A 12,129-nucleotide genomic window follows, 5' to 3' on the forward strand; every position below is an offset into this window, starting at 1 on the left:
CTGAAGGTATTATTCGGGTCCTAGTTTTCCACATCCTTTGGTGAAGTTATCTTCACTGTGAATGATGAAGAAGCACTTTTGGATTTGCATGATTTTCTTATTCAAGAAGGGAAAAGTGCATCTATAATACAATGTATGAGTTATAATTTCTTAAGACATTCTTATTTCTTTGCTCTTGTTAATTTAGGAGATTCATAAGAGGGATCAAGAAGAGTTGGTCTGTGCTACCCAGTCCCTTGTCGTGGGCTTCCAGTACAAGAGGTTCATTCACCTTGTCCTGCTGTACCCGAGGGGATTCTGCGGACCATTCCACCGAAACCATTGTTTAGTTTAGAGATAGGAATTGTTTGAGAAAATAAGACCAAGGAATCTGGTTCCTTGAGGTCAAAGCTAGTAGAGATCCAACTTTGACAGAGATTAAAATATACTTAGAAGAGATCTGGAACTTTGAGTAAATCGGGAAGACAAAAGCAGCAGCACGATAATGATACGTTTCACTTGTTAAGTTGAAAACGAAGAGAATAATTGCTACATGTTTTTTGACAAACAGCAAGAGTAATCATTTAAAAATACAACTAGAATAGTCTTTAGAAGTGATAATGATGGATCTTCAAATTATTTACTTTGGATTCATACATATTCAGGAAAGATCAACCATTTGGAAAAAGAAACAAACTAACAAAATATCATGTTTAGGAAGGGCAGCCAACCAAAGTGAGGGACACTCCCAAGACATGGATAGACACAATAATCTCAATGATGGACTTATGCATAAGAATAATCATAAACATGGCAAAGGACTGGGCAACATTTCGTTCTATTACAAAGTTAAGAAGAATTAAGCTGATAATAGCTTGACACACACGTCAAAAGTAAGCCCGTGCTGTTATTGCTGCATCATTTTAGACACCTGAAAGATGAAATACCTGCATTGCAGAGAGGAATTATGGGGCAATGACTGTTCTTGGTTCTACTGTCATACCAATGAGAGGACACGCCATATTTTTTGTTAAATCTTTGGGAATACTATCAGTAGAATGCTCCACCTTTTATTCTCCTTGTGAACACAAGGAGAAGGGATTTTCTCTTTGGTAAACAATATAGTACAACATTATAGATCAAAGAAAGTAGGGTTTTAAATAAAACCAATAGCCTACTAGAACACTAAGTTTATTTTATACACCAGATGTAACTTTCATATGTTTGAACTCCATTTCAATTTTCAAGTTAGGTTTAGTAATTTTTCCTCCTGAAGTTTTATTTTATTGATCTTAGTACTTTTGTTTTCTGCTATGAAAACACACATGTATGGGTCAACCATATGCTGGTTTCTGGCCACTACCTTGATCCTTCTATTTGATTGTACTGATGTCTTCTTTGTCCTCCAGAGTCCTTTTCTTGAGCAAATGAATATGTTCTAACAAAGAGTCTAATGATATCTGAGCTGAATAATATTTTGGGCAGTTTATCTGATTGAACTTGAAATGAACCTGAACATTTAAAGCTGTTATTGAAACCAAACTGCTGACAGAAATGGAAATATGCATCCCTAAATTCCCCATTAAATGAAAAAGCAAAGATTTATCAAAATCATAACTAGAAATCCATTATCATAAAGTTCATCACACTTTATATATAGTCAACATGACTAGAATAATATCCTAAAAAGGAAATATTTCCACAGATCAAGTAATCTAAGCAAAAGAATAAAAATGACAACAACAACAAAATGTTACCTGGAACTCTTTAAATGGAAGAAGAGTAATTCTAAAACTTTCGCACAAAAATTTTTGTAATCAAATTCCATTGTATTCAAATGTTTAAAATGCAGCAAGATAGTGATCATTAGCTGTCTGAGAGATGCACATCAAAACAGCATGGTGATGCCCTATGATTGTGAGCCCGGTTCAAGAAACAAGAAATAGCAAATGCTGAAGAAAGTGCAGTGAGATTGGGACTCCTGTGTTGCTGGTGGGTCTGTAAACAGTACAAGCACTTTGGGAAGTGATATGGAGCTTCCTCAAACAAATAGGACTAGAACTACCATATGACCCAGAAATCCCTCTATTTGGTTCATACTCATAAGAAATTAAAAACAGTAAGAACAGATACATGCACATGTACCTTCATCATAACACTATTCACAACAGCAACAAGATGGGAGCAGTCTAGATGCCTGCGAAAGGCTTGTGGGGCATAGCTGAGTTCCTCCCACTGCTCCAGAGAGACAGTGAATCCATCTCCAAACAAATACAAAGCTGATGGACACAAGGTAGAGGTCAGACCTGCCACCACCTTTCACCTTCTTTACTTATTCTGACACCAACAGTTTCTCACATGACTCTACTTTTCTTCTGGATTTGATAATCTGTTGTAATGGCCACACAGAACTCATAAACAAACTCCCATGCCCCAATTTCCAGGCATTTGTTAGGGGAAACACCACGTTACCACAAGTGAGGATCAGTAAACAGTAGGATATAATCACTGGCCCATAGCAGCACGTCTCTTCCACCAATAACCAAGTCTCTCTGGTCCTCAACTCCTCAGCCACCTGTTTCCCTCTGGTCTCCAGGGGTGAGAAGCCAGCTGCTGCCCTGCCTCAGTCTCATCACTTCAGCGTGCTCCTCGGCAATATGTCATGGCCTCCTTGTGTTGGCCTCAGGGCTTGATGGGGCATGGCCCCTGGGACTTGTGGTTTCCGCCTCCGCCACTTCTAGCAGAGAGGGATCGCACATGGTCTCCCATGGTAGCTGTTCTTTTAAATGGTCCTTTCTTATTGAGAAGTCGCTGGGAGATTGGAAAAGTTGTTGAGTGAACTATGATGACCTGCTCTGTAAACATAACTCATCGTTATTATTTTTAATGGAGCTATATACAAAAAGAAAATTAACTTTAAAAGTTTGAGTTCTGGTTACGGCAAAATATATTTTATGAGACTAACAGTCTCCCGTGTGACAATTAAACACTTGCAGAAAAAGGGGACATGTGACTGGAGATGAAAAAATAAGCAGGCAGAAACTGGTAAATGCCACGTGTATGTGAATTCCCCACTGATAAAATCCAAGTGACCCTCTATTGCCTGTAGGGTTCAAAGTGAGATCTGCAGTCTCACTGGCTTCCTGAGGAGCCACAGAGATTAGGACACCTCCGTGGTTGGAAATTGGAACCAGAAAAATTTTTTAAGTTATAGTGCAGGAGGCCCCCACATAAACATAAAAATTCTCATTAAATTCTTTGTTGCCCCTGAACCTATACATATGCAGTCAAGACGCTAAGGAGTCCAAAGAAAAGTACTATGTAGACAGCTGCAGAACTGAGCTTTATCTGCAAGATGGATCCTAAACATTTTTAAAAGTTCACAGAAAGACATAATTAAAAGACAAATATTTGCCATGAACTTTTAGAGGCCCCTTGTTTAATAGATGCATATTATTTTACATTTTAACATGTGACTATGAGTTAACGTTATTTATAATCCATATTGGAGATATCAAGCAATTATCCCAGAGCTGCAATGGTTAACAAGGAGCCCTGGCGACATAACTGTTACATACCGGGCTGCGGAAGGCAAGGTCAGCAATTCCAAGCCATCAGTTATGCCATGGGAGAAAGATGAGGTTTTCTGTTTCCATTAGGATGGAAAGCCTTATCAGAAACCCAAATGACCAGTGCTGCCCTGCCGTCTATGGTAGCTATAAGATGGAATCGTTTCAGTGAGTGAATAGCAATTACTATTTAAAGTGGTGATACTTATATCAAAGCAGAACTATCACAGGCACTTTTTTCATCGTTTTTTTAAAAAGAACCAAACTACTAAAATTAAGGGTAGACTGCAGCTCTTTGTCCTCCTTCATCTAAAAGAGAACTAATCCCTGTGCTCCAGTTTCAGTCAGGCTGGTGCAGCCCTGAAGGGGAATGACAACAATCACGCAATATGCGCACCTTAGAAGAATAAGCCCGTTCAGACAAAAGAGTGGCACTTGCACAGCGACTCGGTTCAGAGGGGTTTGCCCAGCAAACATAAAATACAGCGGGCCCCTGGGAGCAGTGATGGAACCTGGAAGGGACTGCAAAACAAGAGATGAAACCAAATGTACACAAAATGTGAAATGTTGGACTGATATCTGTTCCGCAAGCCTTTGCCAAATTCACAATTTAAAAGATGTTAAGCTTAAATTAAGGGTGGATAGAAAATACTCTGCAGTCAATGCTGCTGATGCACTCTGAACAAATAGAATCATGCTGCCATAAAACGATGAGCCAACACCCCTCTGAACATGTGCTCACATTCAAAAAATGCAAGGCTATAATGTTTCCTAATTTGCACCATTTCATCTCGGCAGTTTCTACTGACATTAAATTAACCGGCCCATCAGGTAAAGAGCCAGTTTATTCACAAAGTCATTCACCTAAATATAAATTTTAAAGTGGCATAATGATTACTTTCAACTCTCATTTGTTCCTTCCTAGGAGATATTTACTTAAAATAAAAACCTGTGGGAACACCCAATAAGCATATGATCTTTACATGCTATTTCAGTAGCATATGGGAAAAGAAAACAACATTTTCATATCCTCATATGAGTAAAATCATAAAATTATCAGATACAGCCCCCTATCTGGGGAATCATAAAATCAATTTATTAATTTCCTTTATGAACTGAATTGACTCGATGGCAGGACACTTTTTGGGGGGTGGGAGTTCATTATCAATCACAGTGAGAGTACTTAGAACTATGAAACCAAGAGCAAGGAGGAAAAAAAAACACTTGACATATTTCTATCTTCTATCTCTTCTGGTCACTTTAAGACATAGCCCAAACTCTTTCATTCTAATGTGATTTGAAATCTATCAATGAATGTATGCAAACTATTTGTTTCATATATTTTAAAATTTTTTTATTTGTGAAGTGTCACTCATGCCGAAAGCTCCCTGCGGGATGCTTCCAATTGATTGATAGTTAATGATGATTGCAGTAATAATGTGTTATTAATACCTTAAAAAAACAGTAATTGTGACTGCATGAGGTTCCGTGGATGAATAGTAATCGCATGGAAACTATGATTGTCATTGTGAAGTCGAAATCAATGTGTCTTAATGAACCAGCAGAGAAAAGGAGATGGGGATGAATCTTCAAATATACAAAAGAATTTAGGGAATTTACTGCTTAAAACAGACTCAAACAATATGGCTCAGGTAAGAATATTCTTTAAATTAATTGCTTATATAGACAGTATCATAAAAACAACAATATCAACCAAAAAATGAGCTAACAAGACATTTGGAGGCAAGGTTACAATTAAAATGTCCAAAATTGTGTGTTACAGCATGGGAGCATATAGCAAGATTGGATTATATCTAAAACCATCAGAGATAAACATCATGTTACGGCAATTCATCAGCCCAGACCCGGATATGTGTTACATCATTTATTCTTTGTAAGACTGATCAAACTTGTTACGTGCAGGGCCATTGAGGTGGCTTGGATACACAGCACCCTCATACCCACTAGGAAAAAAAACACTGCCTGGCTCTGTGCAATCCTCACAACTGTTGCTGTAAGTGAGCCAGGTGTTGCAGCCAACAATTCACCTCCTTAAGGTTTTTCCACTTTGTTCACTGACTGTCTCTCAGGAAAGCCTGGTGGCTATAGTGAGTGACCTATTCGGCTACTCACAACACTGGCAACACGTCGAACCCCAGAGCCACTCAGTGGGAGGAAGGTTAGACTTCAGACTCACACAAAGATTCACAGCCTGAGAAACACTACAGGCGGTTCTACTTCCCCCAAAGGGTTACCGTGACTTGGATTTAATGGCGGTGGGTTGGTTTTTCAGGTTTGATCTCCATTGGTAACATGTTCAACATGTGATATAAAACCTACCACCCTTGCTTCTAAGGAGAATTCTGACACACTTCTTCCAACATGTGTGTTTGTTCTTCTGGCGGAACATGGTACTGTCAGTTATCTTCATCAACACAGTAATGCAACTGCACCAACAGTCCTCCTGTGTTTCCTGCTCACTGATCACCCTTCACGTGGGTATGAGATGATTGAAAATACCATGTTTGAGGCAAGAACTCCATAGTCATCAGAGTGAACATGTTTGCTCTTTAACATGTTACAAAGGTGGGTTTTTTTGCATCAGATTTTCCCCATATAAGAACTCATTTGATTTTATGATTGATGCTTCCATGGGTATTAATTGTGAATTCATGTAAAATGAAATCTTTGGCAACTTTAATATTTTGTTTATTGTTATATTGTTTGTGGTCCACTTGTGAGAATTTTGTTTCCTTTTCATTGAGTTCAAATCCATTCTGAAGGATTTATTCTCTAATCTTCACAATACTTCAAATCCTCGGCTTTTGTCATGCAAGGTTGTGTCATCTCGTATTGTAGGCTGTTAGTCTTCCTCTACCCCTGACGATGATGCTTTCTTTACATTTAGGATAGTTCATGGGATCATTTGTTCAGCATACGGATGGACGCAGACACATACGAATCTTGATGTTAAAACGTGCATTACTGCCTTGTTTTGTTAAGTACTGCCTCTTGGCCCATGCGCAGATTGTGCAAGGGCACACTTAGTGTTCTGGAATTCCCATTCTTTTCCATGTTTTCAATAATTTCTTATGACTCACGCTGCGGAAACCTTTCCAGAGTTAACAAATTTCAGATAAACATCAATATTGTCTGATTTCAACTAAAACCCACCGAACTTTAGCAATTCTATTTCTCCCCCACATCCTCCTTTGAATTTGATTTAAATTCCGACACCTCTCTGTAGATTTCTGCTGCATGGGCTTTTAAATTATCTGCAGCAAATTTTACAATGTATGTTGTATTAATAACATAGTTCTATAATTTCTATATTTTAATGGGTCATTATTCTTTGGAATGGTCACAAAAATGAGCCATCCAAATTTATGGCATAAAAGTATGGACAATTGTAGTACGGTAATCCTTAGTTTAAATATCTCAGTTGGTAGTCTGTTCATTTCATTGCCTTGTTTTCGGCCAGTGACCTCAGTGTAACACGGAGGTCTTCCATCAATACCATTGGTTCTTGGTCACTTGATATCTTCTGAAAAGATTAAGCCTTGACCAATTAATCTTGGTACAGACTGCACATTCTTCCATGTTAGATCAATGTTTCCTGCATTTACATTTCCCTCATAGAATCTTTCAGTATTTCAACTTGAGGCTTGGATTTTTCCCCCCGGTTCTTTAAACTTGATATGAGCTGAGTCTGTTTTATTTGTTTTGTTTTTCCCCTTTTTGGCTTTTTAACTCCAGGCCTTTGTAAATTTCATTATAATAATATACTTCATATTCTCTAAGCCTTGGTGGAATAGCGGTTACAAAATAGGCTGTAATCCAAATCATCGGCAGTTCCAAACCACCAATAGCTCCTTGAGAGAAAGACGAGGCTTTCTACTCCTAAAACCCACAGTGGGTCACCATGAATCAGCACTGACTTGATGACAGTGAGTTTGATTTGGTTATAGTCTCAAAATGACTATTGGAATTTTCTCTTCGGCACTTTCATATCATCTCTCTCGTTCACTTCAGCTACTCCACATTCAAAAGCAAGCTTGAGTCTCTGCTGACATCATTTTAGCCTTTGCTTTCTTTGCTGTCTTTTTAGTGTCCTTCTTCATATATGATGTCCCTGATGTCGCCTAAACCTCATCTGATCTTATGTCGCCATCGTACACCATGTCAAAATTTGTCCTAGGAAGAGTTTCTAAATTTCATGGGATATACTCAAGGTCATATATGTGACATTATAGATGGGTTTTAATTTTCTTCAACTTTCATCTCAACTATACTATAAGAATTTGATGACCTGTTTATAGTAGGCCCCTAACCTTCTTCCGACTGGTGCTGGTGAGCTTCTCAATGTACTCCTCAAACATTGCAATGTATGCAAGCCACGCGCTTTCCATCTGCCAAAGGTTACAACGATGCTCACTATTTATGCAATTGAAAATTAGAGAATAAAGTTTCTAGTCTTACAAAACTCTATCAAGTGATCTCAATTGTAGTTTCTATCATTGTGGGCATATTATCACATATCTTGTCTTCTTTATTTCCAGCTTTTGTATTCTAATCACCAGTAATTTTCAATGCATTATGGTTACAAATGTTATCTATTTCAGAGTGCAGATGTTGGAAAAAATATCTTCACTTTATTTATCGTTGACATTAGTAGTTCATGCATAAATTTGAATATTAGTGGTAAAAACTGGTCTTCTTTTACCATGTGTGGATGTAATCTTAAACATGGTCAATATTGTACTTTAGGACAGAGTTAGAATTGTTCATTTTAACAATAAATATGGCACCATTGCTTTCCATTTTTATCTTTCCATGTATATTATATGATTATCCAATTCAAAATGACCAATACCAGTTCATTTGGGCATTAGCAAAAAACAAGTTTCCAGTTAATGAAACGTTTCAATAAGCTGATGAAGCACTGGAAGCACTCACTCATCTATGAGAACAAATTTGGGAAAACAGCTAGTTGGCCTACTTAGTGAAATACCCCATATGTGTACCCATTTTAAAGAACGGTGACCCCAAAGAATGCACCAAATGGAACAATATAATCGATACCACATGCGAGTAAAATTTTGCTGGGGATCATCCAACAATGGTTATAGCAGTACATTGACAAGGAACTGCTAGAGGTTCAGTCTAGATTCAGAAGAGGATGTGGACAAGGGATATCACGGCTCAAGTATGATGGATCTTGGCTGAAAATAGAGAATACGACCAGTATGCTTGCTTGTATTTCAGCAACTATGTAAAGGCATTCAATTGGATGATAACAGATTATGAATAGCCTTAAGAAGAACAGGAATTACAGAAATTAATGCATTGAGCTTATGAGGAACCTGTACATCAATCAAGAATCAGTTTTATTAACAGAACATGGGGAAACTACATGGTTTAAAATCAGGAAAGGTGTGAACTGCAGTTGTATAGTCTCACCATACTAATTCAACCATATGTAGAGCAAATAATCTGAGAAGTTGGATTACATGAAGAAGAATGAAGTATCAGGATTAGAGAGGTTATTAAGAACTTTTGATATGCAAATGACACAAGCTTGATTCCTAAAAATAAGGGAAACCGAAGCACTTGCTATGAAGATCAAGGATGGCAGCCTTCGGTATCGATTCCAACTCAATTTAGAAAGAGCAAAAATCCTCACAAATGGGCCAATAGGTAACATCAGGATAAACAAACAAACAAAGTTAGTGATGTTATCAAAGATGTTGTCATGCTTGAATCCACAGTCAATGCTCATGGAAGCAGCAGTCAAGAGATCAAATGACTAATTACATAGGTAAATATGCTGCACAAGACCTCTTTAAAGTGTTGAAAATGGAGAATGTTACTTTTAGGACTACAGTACACCTGACCCAAATCACAGTGTTTTCAATCGCCTCATCTACATTGGAATGATGGGCATTGGATAAGGAAGAAGAGATGCATTTGAGTTGTGGTGCTGGCGAAGAACATAAAAGCACCACGGGCTGCCAAAAGCAGAAACACATTTGCCTCATAAGAAGTACAGCAAGAATGCTCCTTAGAGGCAAGGTGGCAAGACTTGGTCTCACATACTTTGGGCATTTGTCAGGAGAGATCTATCTATGGTAAAGTGGAAGGGCTGTGGACTCCAGAAGGCCCTCAATGAGATGGACTGACATGGAGGCTACAGAAATGTGGTCAGACATCAGAACAATTGTGAGGATGGGACAGGACCAGGCGGTTGCTCTGAGTTGGACCAACCCAATGGCACCTACTAACAACAACGACCGTGCCCAGGACGTTGTCCCTCTCCCTTTTCACACTTTCCAGTTTTCCTAGCTCGCTAAGACATGCATTTTACACCGTGATTATTAATGTATGCTTGTAGCTGTTTCTTCTTAGTTTTAATTGCGCCACATCAGCAACTGAAGAGTGTAAAAGTTTTCCTGCATTAAATAAAGTCATTATGGGGGCATTTATCTTGAGAAGAGAATCCTTCTCTAGGTGTATTTTTATTGTCTTCCAAATTGAGGAGCTCAGCTTCTGACACTGTTTCTGATAATGTTTTCCTGCTATCCATAGGCTTCCAATAGATTTTTTTAAGATAGATTAACCATACGGGTACTGAAGTAACAAAAGAAATGAATACCATGATTAAAATATAAAAGAGGAATTAGTTGTAATACATAATGTAGCCAAAACATAAGGATGATTATTGTGGCATGTAAAAAAAGAAACAAAGAAGAATCTATAAGAAAAAGTGTTTTTCATAAGAAACAATAGTTTCAAGATAACTTTGAAGGGATTATAAAATGAAACGTAGCTACCCAAATAAATTAATTTTGTTGTTAACATGCTTTTGCGACTTGATTTTAAAAAGGAGTGGCCACTACAGTTTAAAAACATAAAAATTCAGACCCCGATCAAAGGAAGTGAAGGTTGAGAAAGGGCTTCCTTTAAGACTTCCATAGTTGTTACAGTAAATTAAAATAATGTACATTTGGCAAACTAACTTGGGCATTTGGATTTCTTGCAGCAAACAATGGTACTTACTCTTACTGGGTTTCAGGTTGTTACTGAGGCAATGACAGGTAAAAGACCTGCAGAACCTGTACAGGCGTAATTTCAGAAAACAGCAACAGCAATAGTATTTTGGTACCTATTTTTTGCTAATTAAATGAATGTGCACCATCGTCTTATTACATATCATTTTAAATTTTGGCTTTGATTATATTTATTTATTTTTCATAAGTCTGAAGATAATACATAATTATTTTATTCACGATAATTCTCAGATGCAGATAAATTTCTTTCTCTAGGCAGCCCTGAAAGTAAGTAGGTGATGAAATTTTAGAATTTATTTCTGCATGACTCATTAGTGTCTGCTTTTTCTACTGTATAATTCTACCACCATGTGAAATATTTCATTAATTAAAATGTTTACCAATAGTTAATTTCTCTTATATGATTAGTTTCTAACCTGTAAATTCATATATGAAGCAAAATCTTTGTCTAGAGTTTATAGCAATCAAATGTTTGATGTGTGCTCTGATTATTATTGTTATTATTTAGCATTTAACCTAATTTTATTCATGCTTGCCTTGAGATTGTTAACTAGATCATTCAAGAAAAGTAAAACATGCACTATGCACAATTCTCAAATACAAAATGCAATTATGTACCTTATTTATTTCTAGGCACACACATCTAACATTACAAGTTTTACTTTGAGGTGTGTTTATTTGCTTTTAAAAAATAAACAGAGTTAATAGCTGTATGAGCATTTTGTAATAAATTAATTCATAATTTCACTTTGCAGATAGATAAATCTCCTACACAATACAAATCTTATACACAGTGAACATTTTACTTAAAATGAACAGAACTAACATTACAAAATGTCTGCAGCTTTCAGACAAGCTGACATTATAGATTTAGCTAGGTAAGGAATAAAACATCGCACCAAAAATGTAAATATACATGTATATATATATATATGTGAGTGCAAATAGATTTCAAAATATAAGGTACATTTTTGTATTTAAATATAAAAATTACACAGATTTGCTAAAATAAGTGAGATATAATGTATTAACATTTCACTATAAAGAATATATACCAGAAGAAAAAGTCTTATTAAGAATAGTTTACTGCAATATGCAAGTTCAATACACTATATTAATTTCCCTAACAATTACAATGTATAGAATACGAATTAGAATTCCATATTCTGAAGCACTATGAGTGGTTTATGTTTCACCACATACTTTTATTCCCCTCGGGTAGATAACACATGGCTACCAAGCTGAGCAGCCATTCTCAGTAGCTGATGGTATCCTGTATTTCGAGAACTGTGGGCAGTATAAAAACATGAAAATCCTGAAGAATAAGAGATGTTTTAGGGGGAAAATACAGAGAAATATTTCCATGCAATTAATGTACAATTTCCCTGTGTAAATGTCAAGGCAAGATTTTGTTTCCTGTAAAATAGATATCATTGTCAATGAAAGGATTTTTCACTTGTCTGTAATACACATCTTTTGTCCCCCCTTGCCATGCATTAGCTTGCTCTATCCTG

Source organism: Tenrec ecaudatus, chromosome 10 (assembly GCF_050624435.1).
Source record: "Tenrec ecaudatus isolate mTenEca1 chromosome 10, mTenEca1.hap1, whole genome shotgun sequence".
In the NCBI taxonomy this organism is placed as follows: Eukaryota; Metazoa; Chordata; class Mammalia; order Afrosoricida; family Tenrecidae; genus Tenrec; species Tenrec ecaudatus.